Source organism: Phodopus roborovskii, unplaced genomic scaffold (assembly GCF_943737965.1).
Source record: "Phodopus roborovskii unplaced genomic scaffold, PHOROB, whole genome shotgun sequence".
Classification (NCBI taxonomy): Eukaryota; Metazoa; Chordata; class Mammalia; order Rodentia; family Cricetidae; genus Phodopus; species Phodopus roborovskii.
The window spans coordinates 25263581-25277015 of NW_026126460.1; positions in this window are offsets into that span (position 1 = coordinate 25263581).

Sequence of the window (13435 nt, forward strand, 5' to 3'; positions counted from 1 at the left end):
CAGGAAATAGGAATTATTAAGATTCCTTTGTAGAAATGAAATACAATGATGACAGTTTTTCAGTTTCTGACATTTAAATGCGATTTTGCAGTAAGACAACAAGCAAATATGTGGGAAAGTTAGTTGAAGACAAAGGTCCTTTTGCATCTGTTTAATGCATCAAATGCTAGGCCTGGTCCAGTAGCTTGCAGGAATTCTTCTAGATCTCATAGAAAAAGCATAGTGCTTGTAAGGAGAGATGAACCAGGAAGGCTTGAGTCCAGACGGGCAGAGGAGATTAAGTAGAACCAGTCTGTAAAAAGCCCGCCTTCCCTTCCTGGTCCTAGGAAGATCAAGACAAGAGACTGGGGCATGAGACTAAGGAGGAGAAGGTCAAAGAGGTATTGCAGTTCCTCTTCTTGGAGCCCCATCTCAGTGAGGGAATCCTGAGAAATGTTGGTGAGGACTCTGTTCCCAGGTGCAGACACGTGGTTAATAAAGGAGGCATTCATGAAGTCAAGACAGGTAGGGTAGTGACATAAGTAGGATAGTGGTCTCAGCCTTCATCAAAGCCAAGAGGACCCTGAACTTCACTGGACTGGCAAGGAGCAGGTAAAGTCAAGACTGTAGTGTGAGAAGTGTGACCTTCAGCCAGCTTCAGTGACAACTGAGAAGCAGGAAGGGAACTAGGACCCCATAGAGTCTATAAAAACAAATTGTGGGGTTTCCTCTTCCGGAAGCCAGAAGCAGATATCGGCCACACATCCAGAGGAACACGGGACTGCCACTGTGTACCAGGTTCCGGTCAGTGGCATCCAAGGTCCAACTTGAGGACAAATGAGTCTCTGAGGATCGTATATTATCTAGACTCCTGCTCTGGATAGCATGGCAGGCAGTGGAGAGCATGGCGGGCGGTGGAGAGCATGGCAGGCGGTGGAGAGCATTGCAGGCAGGCAGTGGAGAGCATTGCAGGCAGGCAGTGGAGAGCATTGCAGGCAGGCAGTGGAGAGTATTGCAGGCAGGCAGTGGAGAGCATTGCAGGCAGGCAGTGGAGAGTATTGCAGGCAATGGAGAGCATGGCAGGCAGTGGAGAGCATGGCCGGCAGAAAAGGGAGGTTGCATGAACCCACTGCCGGCAAACTCATGACCCCGACACCAGGTTAAGCCTAGTTAGTGTGTAAATGATTGTTTCAAACCAAATTGGCTTAAAATCGGTTGAACTAAAATTTACAAGTGTTCCTAGGCTTACTTATTAGAGAGCTTCTTCTCACATATGAATCTGTCAAATTCCACACCCTGACTTAGTCCTCCTGGGTGGGCCGTGACCTTCTTTGCTCTTTGTCATTGAGAGTCCATGCTCAAGTTTTTCAAATTGAAGTTCAGATTCACACTTACTTTAGGCTGGAGGACTTCAAAGGAATTCATTTCAGAACGCTGTATGCTCTTTGGCCTCAGTGAGGACCCTTGGATTTTACGGTATGAAATTCTGAGAACCGCCCCCCTCAGTCCCTAACCCCCATCCCTCCAACCCCGCAGCAAGCAATTCTTTATTTGCTTAGTTTGCAGAACATGTACTTTGTTGGTGGGGGCAAGTGAGTGACTTCTAATTTGTTTCAACTTTTAAAACAACCCTACTGAGCATGTATGAAGTGTTTGGTGCTAGAATTCATTGGTTCTTAAACTTGGGGAATTCTTTTAGTGTCTACTGCTTGCTTCCTAGTGTTTTTTATTTCAGGAACATGGAGGCTTTTCTAAATTCTTCCTCCTCTCTAGTGTCTGCCCTTTCCCTCCCTCCTTGCTTCTCTCTCCCTTTCTGTTGTTTTGGACTCCTGGAGTTCTTTACTAGTCAAACCATTATTTCATTTTAGGGAATACATATTCCTTTCAGTGACTTTAGTAAATTGAGAATATTTTGACATTTTTTTTAAAATTTTCAACGAGTCTTTGCTTTTGTAGTCAAAGCCTTTTCCCTGACAATATTGGTTTACCGTTCAAATATCTTTGAATCAGTGAGTCTGAAACACAGTTTTAAAATAGTGTGCCATTGTTCTCTGGTTTCCATGTTAATTCTATCCTGGAGCCATGTGCTGATATTCAGTTTGCCATCATTTCCACGTGGCCAGTTCTGTGCATAGGATTCCCCATCATCACCTAGGGTGGTAGAACATGGGCTTTGCAATGTCCATGGTGGTCAGCCTACAGCAACCCCAGCTTACATCTTATGCTGGGTCAGGAAATGTGTCTCCCCCTTCTGAGCCCGTAGCGGTCCATTGTAGGCTTAGGAAGGTAGTATGTTTCTTCTTTTCCCATGATGGAGGGAAGTCACCTAATAAGGGGTCTTTCCTCTACAAAATGACCTGTGGGAAATACATCAGCTCTATTTGTCTCAAGTAGATGCTTATGACTGCTGGTTAGAACTGGAACCTAGTTTTCATTTTTCAAGATTGAGAGAGAACTTTCTTTCCACACTGGCTAATATATGTGGCTGAAGGCACAGGAGAGCAGGGGGAGCCCCGATAGCCGATCCATCCTTAGACTGAATCTGTGTGTAATATTATGATAAATATATATTTATATATAGCATTATTCATTTAATACATTCTGATCACCATTTCCCTTCCTCCAACTTCTCCCAGATCCTCCCCACCTCCTCACCCCCCAACTCCACAGTTTTAGTCTTCATGGCTGCTTGAGAATTAATGGGAGTGGGATCCACTTAGTCTTGTTTTGCTATTTCATGCAAACAAACACAGATTAGAGAGAAAGAGGACCTTCTGGGTTTCCTACTTTATCATGAAATGCAGCAAGATGACAAATTCACTATGTACAAAAAATAGTAATAATTTCAAGAGGGAACTACATCTAAATAAGTCACTTGCTGAAAACCTCATGATTAAATTGCAGGCCTGATGCCCCTGCCTTCAAAACTGGTTATAAACTGCTAACAGCAAAGATGACAGAGAATAGACAGATAGATCAATGGAGGAAAGGTAAGGGCCAAGTAAGACATTCAGTCAAATCAATTCAAATGAAGGAGAAAAGGCAATTCAACAGGAAAGGACAGACTTTCCAACAACGGGCACTTTGACATAAACCTCTATGTGGGAAGCAAATGAGCAAGGAAGAAAGCAGGCAGGAAAAAAAGACTCTTGCACCTTTCACAGAAAGGAACTCAAGTGGGTTATATGCCTAAATTTAAACAAAAAAAAAAAAAAAAAAAAAAAAAAAAAACCTATATATAAAGTCTTTAGAGAGTTGTCTGGAAGAGAGAAGAAGCCCTTTGACCTTGGACTTGGCAATGAGCTTTTCTGCTGAATACAAAAATGCACTCCATGAAGGACAGGAAAGTTGGACTTTGCTAACATTTAAAATTCATACAATGCTAAAACAATAAAAAGATAAGCCACATGCATGGGATCATGAACATATCTAAAATAAAGGAAGAAATCTTAAAACAACAAAAAGGAAATAAGTCTAATTTTAAATTTAAATTTACTTCATTGTTAGTGTGTGTGTAAGTCAGAGAATAACTTTCAGGAGCTGGCTGACTCCATTTGCCATGGGCTCCAAGTGTAGGTCCTGGTGACTGAACTCAGATCATCAGGCAGGGTGGTAAGCATCCTTGCCCTTTGAGCCATCTTGCTGGTCCACGGATGGTCTTTCAATAGGTCATAGATAATACTCCAGCATTTGCAACAAAAAACTAATCAATGTGAAAGGAAAGAACAGGATCTATATATCTCTTGATGTCATGCTAATTAACACATATCACATTATTAAGCAGAAGCTGTTAAATCCCTCAGGTTCCCATTTGAAACAAACAAACAAACAAAATAAACATACAAAGAAAGAAATAAATAAGTCAAACGATTTGCCTTATTTTAATGTTGACTTATCACAAAAAGCAAAAGTAATTAATTTACTTGGTATAATATACTACATAATGGCTTCCCTGAGATGCTTATATGCTAATCCCCAGAGCACACAACAGCTCAGGTTAATTTAAATAATCTTGAGCAGGAAGACTATCCAGAATTCCCCAGTTAGGGCTGACGTAACATCTCAGAGCTCTTCAAAGAGGGCACAGGAAGGGTTAGAGCCAGAAAGGTACAGCAGAAGGAGAGCTATGGAGATACGGACGCTACATGATGGCCAGAGGAGTCTAAGGCAGTACAAAAGCCAGTGAAGGAAAAGGCATGACTTCTCCCCCTCGTGCCTCCAAATGGACAATGAAGCAAAGACAATCCCCGGGGTAGTAACTTTCTTGTGCACCACACTGAAAATTAGGAAACACAGTAACAAAAGGGCTTGTGTGGGTCTGCTCCATCCAGGGACTCGGGAGACTACCTAGGAGACTTGTGTTCTGCACAGGGTGGGAACAACTCATACTTAAGTGTAGTAATTAAATAAAGTAATCAAACTAATTATAAATCCATATATGCACATATTTTTATAATCAATGTCATAAAAAAGATTTCTGCTAAAACTAAGACGTGCAAATATTCGTGAGTAGTTACATGTCAGCGTTTTTAGCAGGAAACACTAATTAGTGGATAAACTAAAGTGACAGGAGGCTGCATTTGGGAGCAGCACCCTTTAGACTTCCAAGTTCTTTTCTTTATGATGAGAGTATGCTTTAGTTTATTCCAGTTACCGTGACAAACTGCCATAAACTGGGACATTGATAAACAACAGAAATGCTGAGGTTCTCCAGGGCAGGGAGACCAAGGTCCTGGTTCAGGCAGGTGTGGTATCTAGAGAGAACTTGCAGAGGCTCCATACAGGCCCCTGTCTTGCTGTGTGCTTACAGGTTCTGCCCTCATTACTTAACCCCCATTCAAAGGCCTCAGCAATGCAAACATGGTGGAGAGAAGAATTTCTAGAGAAGACAAACATGGCAAGATAGACACATTCTGTGGGCACACGTTTTCTGAAGAACTACCACCCTTAAGATGCTGCTTCCGCTTAGCTGGACACAAGAACACACATGACTGGAGGTAAAACAGGAAGAATGAGGGGACAAGCGCTGAGATATTCTTTAAGTGTGAGAGGAAATGCTCATAGGAGAGTAAAAGCCAAATGTGTTGGGAGTTGGAGGTTATGAAGGTCTCAAAACACGAGCCACATAGGGTTAAGCTTCCTGTTAAGGCACTGGGGATCACTTCTATATTGACATCACTCTACCTTCTCCTCCTGTCTTATGTGTCTTCTACCCACTACTAATTCAGTTGTCTTCTTTGTCAACTCTTTTATTTGCTATACATTCTAACAAAGATGCTCTTAGCCCAGAGATTTGTTTACCTGTGTCCCCATTTAGGTTCAGCCTATATACCACCTTCCAAAAGGACTTCCTAACCATAGATGCCATTTGAATCTATTCCTGCCACTCTTTCATGTACTTACAATTCCTTCAGAAAACATACTTGTTTATGCACTTCTTTCCATGTTTACTGTGCGTTTCTCATCATAATGGGCATTTTTGTGACAGTGAGCTCTTCCCGGTTCTACTCACTGAACCCTCCAGTTCTTACAACAGTAACACACTAAAGACATACAAAGCAACATCAGTAGACATCCTGATCTTATGCTTTCTTTATTTACAATAGCCGATGATTCTAGTAATTTGAAAACCACACAAACTCCAAAGTTTACAAGACTTAGTTAGTGATACTCCAAACAAAGTTGTCTGTTCCTGCACATAGTGGGAAGTTTATCCCTGGGGACCTGGAAGGCAGCATGGCTTTGGATTGCAAGTTGGTTGACTATCCCAACTTCCTACCAATTAAGCATCTTAGAGGCCTTCCCCTAACCCTTCTCTCTATTCTCAATTCCTTTGTTAGTCTGGGTATACTAGGAGACAGATTGCAAACAGAAAATTATCCACAGCTAGTTTTAACACAGAGAATCACTAAATGATTTAGTATAAGGAGTATGTCAGCTACTATTGGGAGAATAACCATGAAACCAGAATTCTGCTGGGTACTCCAGGGCTTAGGCAGAGTACTTAAGGACAAACTAACAAGCATGTTGGGGTTTAGACCTCTCAATGAAGAGGGTGAGAGAAGCATCTGCTTATTTCTGCTCACAGACAAATAAGAGCAAGCCTCTGGTGAGCCAAGGGCTGTGGGGAAGTATAAAGAGGTATGTGCCACGGTATGATCAATGTCTGAACAGATGCTGTCTGTGCTGGGAAGACCTTGGTGAACGAAGTACCAGGTTTTGGACCAGTGGAGTAGGTGGTGAGCTGACAGAAGGAACTGGGCTGTAGAAGGGGTTGAGGTATCTCTGCAGACATTGCTGGAATCAGATACTAGAGGCAGCATCCTGCTAATTTAATGAGCTTCCACATGTGACCTCAAACAGGTTGCTCTAAAAGTTATAAGGGACAAAAGTCAAGCAGTTATTTTACTGGAGCTGCTTAAAATGCATTTGTGTGTGTGCGTGCATGCATGCATGCATGTGGTATGTCAAGAAAAGGGTGGAACAGCAGCAATTTTTGGCTAGGGTGCAAGCCAACAAAGGCAGTATCTGATAAGCTACTAAAGCAACATTAAGGGCTTAATACCAGAACTGGAGAGATGGCTCAGCAGCTAAGAGCACTGGCTGCTCTACCGAAGGATCTGGGTTCAGCTCCCAGTAACTACAGTGTGAGGCAACCACCTGTAACTCTAGTTCCTGAGGATCTGACTCCTTCTGGCCTCTGGTGGCATTGCACACACATAGTGCGCAGACACAGAAATAAATCTTTCAAAGAAAAAAAGAAACCCATCACCAGAGAAAGCAGTATTTTGCTGGCACCTACTGCTGGAGGAACTGCCTGACTGTAGTGCAGTTTGTGAGCCAGTAGAGCTGCAACATGACCAGAAATTCTTGCTTCCCTGTGGCGACTTGTGTCATCCACTAACAAAGCTGAATGTCCGGTTATCAGGTAAGAGGCCATCCTCAAGAACACAGATGGCCAGTATCCTTGGAGAAAGGCAATGCATCATGGGTATGCATTTGGGCTTTAAATGACACCCACAGCGATGATTCCTTTAACTGCGCTTCCAGCCCATTCCCTTTCCCCAGGCCCCAGGTGTACAGTACATTGTTCATTGGTCTCTGGCCACAGAAACAGCAAGGCTCCACACTGACTTCTCGATTCCCCTCTCTCAAAATGATCAATTTTCCCATGCATTTAAAATGACTCCAAAAGAAAGTCTGTTAAAAATAAACAAGCTGGGGCTGGAGAGATGGCTCAGTGGTTAAGAGCACTGATTGCTCTTCTAGAGAACCTGGGTTCAATTTCCAGTACCCACATGACAGGTTACAACTGTCTGTAACTCCAGTTCCAGGAAACTCAACGCCCTCACACAGGCAGGCATTCATACAAGCAGAACACCAATACATGAAAAATAAAAATACATTATGTTTAAAAATCAATAGTAATTAGGCAAGTGCAAAAAGAAAAATAAAACCACTTTAAAGCTCCTAATGGTAATGGCAAAATTGTTCACAGCCTCTCACACCGAAAGCCTTTAAGTGACATATTTTTCTCCCACATCCCAGGTAATGTTGGGCAGAGTCCACGTTCTTACAATGGCCACTTCTTAACCTGATCCCAGCATTGATTTGCTGGACATTGATTCAGATGGGCAAAATGGCAATAGCCATGCCCTGGCAAACACTGGTCTGTGCCACTGATTATAACCCTTGCAATGGAGTAAAAGCTGCAGTTCCTCCTGTAGACTTTAGAGCCTTGTACTTTGGAGTCTTTCCTTCTTGTGTGCCCATTCCACCCTCTTCTTGTATTCTGCACCTGGGATGCCAACCTCCCTAGTCATCTCCAGATGAGGTATTGATTGGTCTTCTCTCTCTGCCAGAACTTTCATACTGACATGGTTTACTCAAGACCCACCTTGAAGCATCTCCTTTTCATTAAGATTTACTCTTGTCATCTTGTCTAAAGGGACAATTTACCCTTTCCACCATGCAGTTACTCCTCACCCCTGAATACTTCATATGCTGTCACAGCATATCCACAAAATTCTGTCTACAGTTGTTATTCTCAGTATGCATTTCTTCAAGTTTTTTTTTTTTTTTTTTTTTGCCTATTTTGCTCCTTGTTGAGTCTCCAGTACCTAAATTCTAACACCAAAATTCAAAATTTCCAAAATGACAAATAGGGTAAAGTAGATACTATAGAAAAACAAAATGTTAGTGTAATTTATAATTCATTGCACTCACATCCTTTAAAACTAGGCTATGTACAACACACATATCAAATAACAGGTTGGAGATGTTCCTTTTACAACAGCCCAGTTACACCTGGGAATTCATACCACCAACAGAGGTAACTTCCAAAAATAGTTGTGTGCACCATGCATTGAGCAAGAATGAGCTAGAACTTGATGAGAGTCACCTGTGCTCTACGTCCTCTTTTCCTCTTTTGACTTCACTTTTTTTTCGAGCCACTTTTTTGATTGAACTTTATTGAATTAAAGAATTAGAGTTCACAGCTGACCTGAGCTAGTGAGACTCAGGTCTGACAAACGGGGAACCTGCATAAGACCGAACTACACTCCCTTAATACAGGTGACAATGGTGTGACTGGAACAATATAAGAGGCCACTGGCAGTGGGTCCAAGATCTAACTCTAATGCATAAACTGACTTAGTGGAGCCCATTCTATATGGAGAGATACCTTGCTCAGTCTAGACACAGGGGTGTGGGAGCTGGAGAGGTGCCACTAGGTGATTGGACAGATTTAGTAGACTTCCTAGAGAAGCCTTACCCTCTCTAAGGAGCAGATGGAGTGGGGTGGGGGAGCGGAAGGAGAGGAAGGAGGGGAAACTAGAATTGGAATGTAAAAAATAAGTTAATAAAAACATTTAAAACATTTTAATATTTTGAGGATGGTGCACACCTTAAAAAAAGAATTAAGAGTTCAATCTAGAGAAACAACTTTAAATTAGTTACACACAGTTGTCTAAAACCAATACAGAAATTACAACAGGAATATAAATCATATCAACCTCTGGTTGCAATGGAAAAAAATGGGACTTTTTGTCAAAATGGAGACATCTTTTTATATTCATGCATTTATAGTACACTTTTTTTTTTAAAAAAAAAAAAAGCAAAGTATGAAATTTGATACAACTAGCAATGGGAAATTAACACAATTCCTTAGTAAGTAAATTTATTGTAAAGTTCCGGGTATGTGGGTGTGGGTTATGTGTGTGTGTGTGTGTGTGTGTGTATATATATATATTCCTAGTAGAATTTGTTGGTATTTCATAATGATTTCTTATCAAATACCAACTAGGGCTTCATTTTATTATGGTCTGATATTCAACTTACTGTATATATAATAAGACATAGAGCAAAAAAAAAAAAAATCTTTTCCCCATCAGTTATTTACTAATCTTTAAGATCTATTCTCTAACCAGGCAGTGGTGGTGCATGCTTTTAACCACAGCACTTGGGAGGCAGAGACAGATGGATCTCTGTGAATTCGAGACCAGCCTGTCCACAGAGTGAGTGCCAGGACAGTGTCCAAAGCTACACAGAGAAACCCTGTCTCAAAACAAAACAATCAATCAATCAAACAAACAAAAAACCCCAAAACTAATTATTCACTAATCAAGCATATACAAATATACCCAGACCCTTGTGTCCCAACATATAGACATACATGTTCAAAAGAACTGACATGAAACTGGATTTCAGTATAATTGCTTTATAATTATTTTAATACTTTGTATTTTGACCTTGATTGTAAAAAGCAGGGGAAATGGGACTTTAGGTATACTTTTGGAAGTTAAAATTGAAAGCATACCTTAATCTAGTTTATATAGATGATAAGGCTAGTTGATCAGAGTATTATATAGGAAAGCTAAAAGGCAGCTTAGGCTCAGATGCAGGGTTACTTTTATCGAAGTGGAGGCACCCAACCTGTATAATGTTTCATAAATGACTGCTGCTCTCATCAATGGGTAGGAAATGAGCTGTTACTGCAAACTGACAAGCAAGTTCTGTACTAAGAGCTGTTTCCTTAGTAACCAGGGTTCCTTAGTAAAGCAAAGCTTCACTCTTATAGAACCCAGATAGAAAATAACCTTCCATGAGGGCTGCAATGCCACCTGCATCTTGACATCAGTAGAGGCTGGAAGGTGGTGTTAGAGCCAGAGGGAGTTTCTGATTCATTAACCTTAAAAACTGAAGTCGGATTTTAAGAGCTTGTGGGTTTTATATACTTATACGTAATATGTGAGCCAAGCTGACACCTATCTAACTTTTTTACTGGATAATTCTATGAATGCTCATTACTGAATAATAACCCAAAAATTAAAACTGGGGAACTAGGAAATCAAGAATATTACATTCTTCTGGAAGTTACCTTAATATTCAAGCATATAAACTCTCTTCAAACCAATGGCTAAAAATAGAACCCCATCAAACCATCATGATTGACAACTGATAGATCAGTGGCCTATACTTAACGGTTATAATTTGCTAAGTCGGCTATACAAATTTCAATTTCTGCTATCCCAAGTCACTTCATAACCCATGGTTCTAGTGGAACAAATTCCAAACTCAATCAGTGGGCACTTGCTTTTTTACTTGGTTATCTAATACTGCTAACTAAATTTGGACTAGTATAAGTCACTCAATTAGGTTTCTAAGCTCACTTTCTCTTAGTGACAATACTTAATTCAGACACCATAGTTTGCCTTTCTACTGTAGAGATGTCATGACTGACACTACTCTCCCAATGAAGATTAACAATAGCTTCGCTGAGACAAATGTAACCTCTGACTATGAGCCCATTTTGTTAAATAACCTAGGTAATTGTTCCCAAGCATAGCAGTCCTAGAGCCTCACCTTGCTCTACAAAAGCATAAACTTCAGATGGGGCAACTCTCTACTCCAAGCTTTTCTTAAGAGCAATTAGGGTAGGGTCACTCCCCTTCTTGAACTGCCTTTTAGTTTGTAGTACTCTTCTCTAACCTTTGTGACAACAAACCTTCACTCCCTTGAAATAAACTGTTCTTTTAATGGGCTCAAGCCAGCTGAATATAGATGGATGCCTTCTAACAGGAATACATATCTTTGCTTAAAAAAAAAAAAAAAAAAAAAAAAAAAAGCTTTTCTTAGGAATGATGCAAAAATGAATTTCTGAATTCTGAAATTGAATCTTCTTCAGTTTCTCTCCCACCCATTTCATTTAAACATCATAGTCTCGATGTCTTCTTGCTGTTACACACGCTGTATTGTACCTCTTCTAGAGCTGCATTGGAACACACTGAATTTTATCTCACTCCACATTTTGTTCTTTAGCTAAGCTTCTCACTACTGTTTTGTCTATGATTCTACCTTTAAAACATTAGGCTAACAGAGAACTATTAACTCCATAGATGTTGATACCTGATATTTTTGTGCAAACAGTAAAGAATATGTACATAACATATACACCAATATACATGTTACTTTTCTGTACATGCTGTTTCAGTAACAAGGACACTATAAGCCAATACAAACTTTCACCAAAATGACAAGAAAAATCAAGATCCAAATTCAACTTGCAAAGTTATGCCCACTCTGTACACACCATTGGAGATGGTACATGAAGTCATTAAAAACACAGGCAATAGTCTATCAGTGGGACTTTGCATACATTTGTTTTTCCAGGCCTTTTCTTATTTTCCTTGTTTTTTAATCAGTAAAAGAAACTGGGTCCTAGAAGCTGCATTTGTCTTTTAATACATTTAAGTCACTGCTGGCACATTTGATTTGCATGAAATTCTGTACCACATAAATTAATTGTAGTAATTTACACTCCCTGCTTTCCCGGGGGGGGGGGGGGGGTACTACTTTAGGAGATAATTTTCAGTGAAACATAATCAAACTTCATTAGGTAGATTGCGACAAGATTATATGATATGAAAATAACATGTTAACATTTGACTATCAACTTAAAACCATTTGCTATATAAATTTTTGCAATTTTTAAAAAAATACATTCTCTGCTTCATATGGTCCTCAGAATTAAAACATAATGAACAGGAAATAAAAGAATGTGGCTCAGAGCTAGAATGAAGATAAAACATATACTGAATAAAGTGCAGAATCTCAGAGCCAACAAGGTATCTATACTTTCACTTACACTGGTGAAGTGGATTTTGCAATTATCATCAGTTGTATTAAATGCACCCAATAAAGCCCCTAAATTGGTACTCTAAGGCACCACCTCAAGTTTTCCAGGTGAATTATCTACACACTTTTGTTTGATGCCCGAGTTTAGTTTTGTTCCACAAATTTTAACTTAGGAAACTCAATGTTTCTAAGACCTGAAGCATCAGGGCTTAAGAGTGCCTCACACACCACAGTAGATCTTGGTAAAGACTCATTGAGAAATCAACAACAGCAAAAGGATCTGGAGACTCAGGGTTTCAACTTTTCACATTGTAAGATCTGTGCACGTTAAAGTTTCATGCTATATGAGCTGTAAACTTAATTAGAATGTTGAACTTGATTTCATTAACTAGCAACACAGCATACACTCCTCGGAGCTTCTTGTGTACTTGAAAGTCTAACACTTCAAGTCATTTCAGTATGGCACACTCAGGATCAAGTTAGACCCAAACATCAGGGATTAAATTACTTATATCAAGTTTACAAATGTGCCATTTCTAAGAGTTATTAAATGTTTTAAGTTCTCCCAAGAGTTAGCTTCATGACCAATCATTACATTCACTGTCATTCTGTGTCTGTCCTACACCTTCTGTACAAATGATTTGGCATAGGAAACTGGTGATCAACTATTTAATAAAGCCACTGCAGATCAAAATGCAAAGCTAGCCACAGCCACAGTGCCAGACAGTGGTGATACACATCTTTAATCCAAGCATCCATACTAGCCATAGAGGCCAGGTGTTAGTGGTACATACCTTTAATCCAGGACTTGGGAGACAGAGGCAGACGGATCTGTTAGTTCAAGGTCACACTGAGGCTACACAAAATTGATCCAGTCTATAAGAGAAACAGCTCAAAGGTGATCTCAGCACTTGGGATTACACTTTTAATACCAGCATTAAGGAGATGGAGACAGTAGTAGTGATATGGTTGGAGTGGCATAGAAGGAAGAAGCGAAGTCAGTCTTAGGCAGTTATTCTCCAGCCGTGTTGAGGACAGCACAGCCCTTTCAGCCTAAGGTAGAGGTAAGAGCTAGTGACTAGCTTCTCTGCTTCTCTCATCTTCAGTTTGACCCCAGTATCTGTCTCTGGGTCTCTTATTAGTCATGTTACAGAAAACCATCCAATAAGGAAAGGATTTTTAAGTGCAGAATTTAATAACTTACCTTGAGCAACCTACATACTAGGCATTTTAGAGTATATTTTCCTTTAAATGGACATATTCAAAAATAAAAGCCATCATTATCCTTGCTTCCTACCTGAGGTTGGTATCATTAAATATG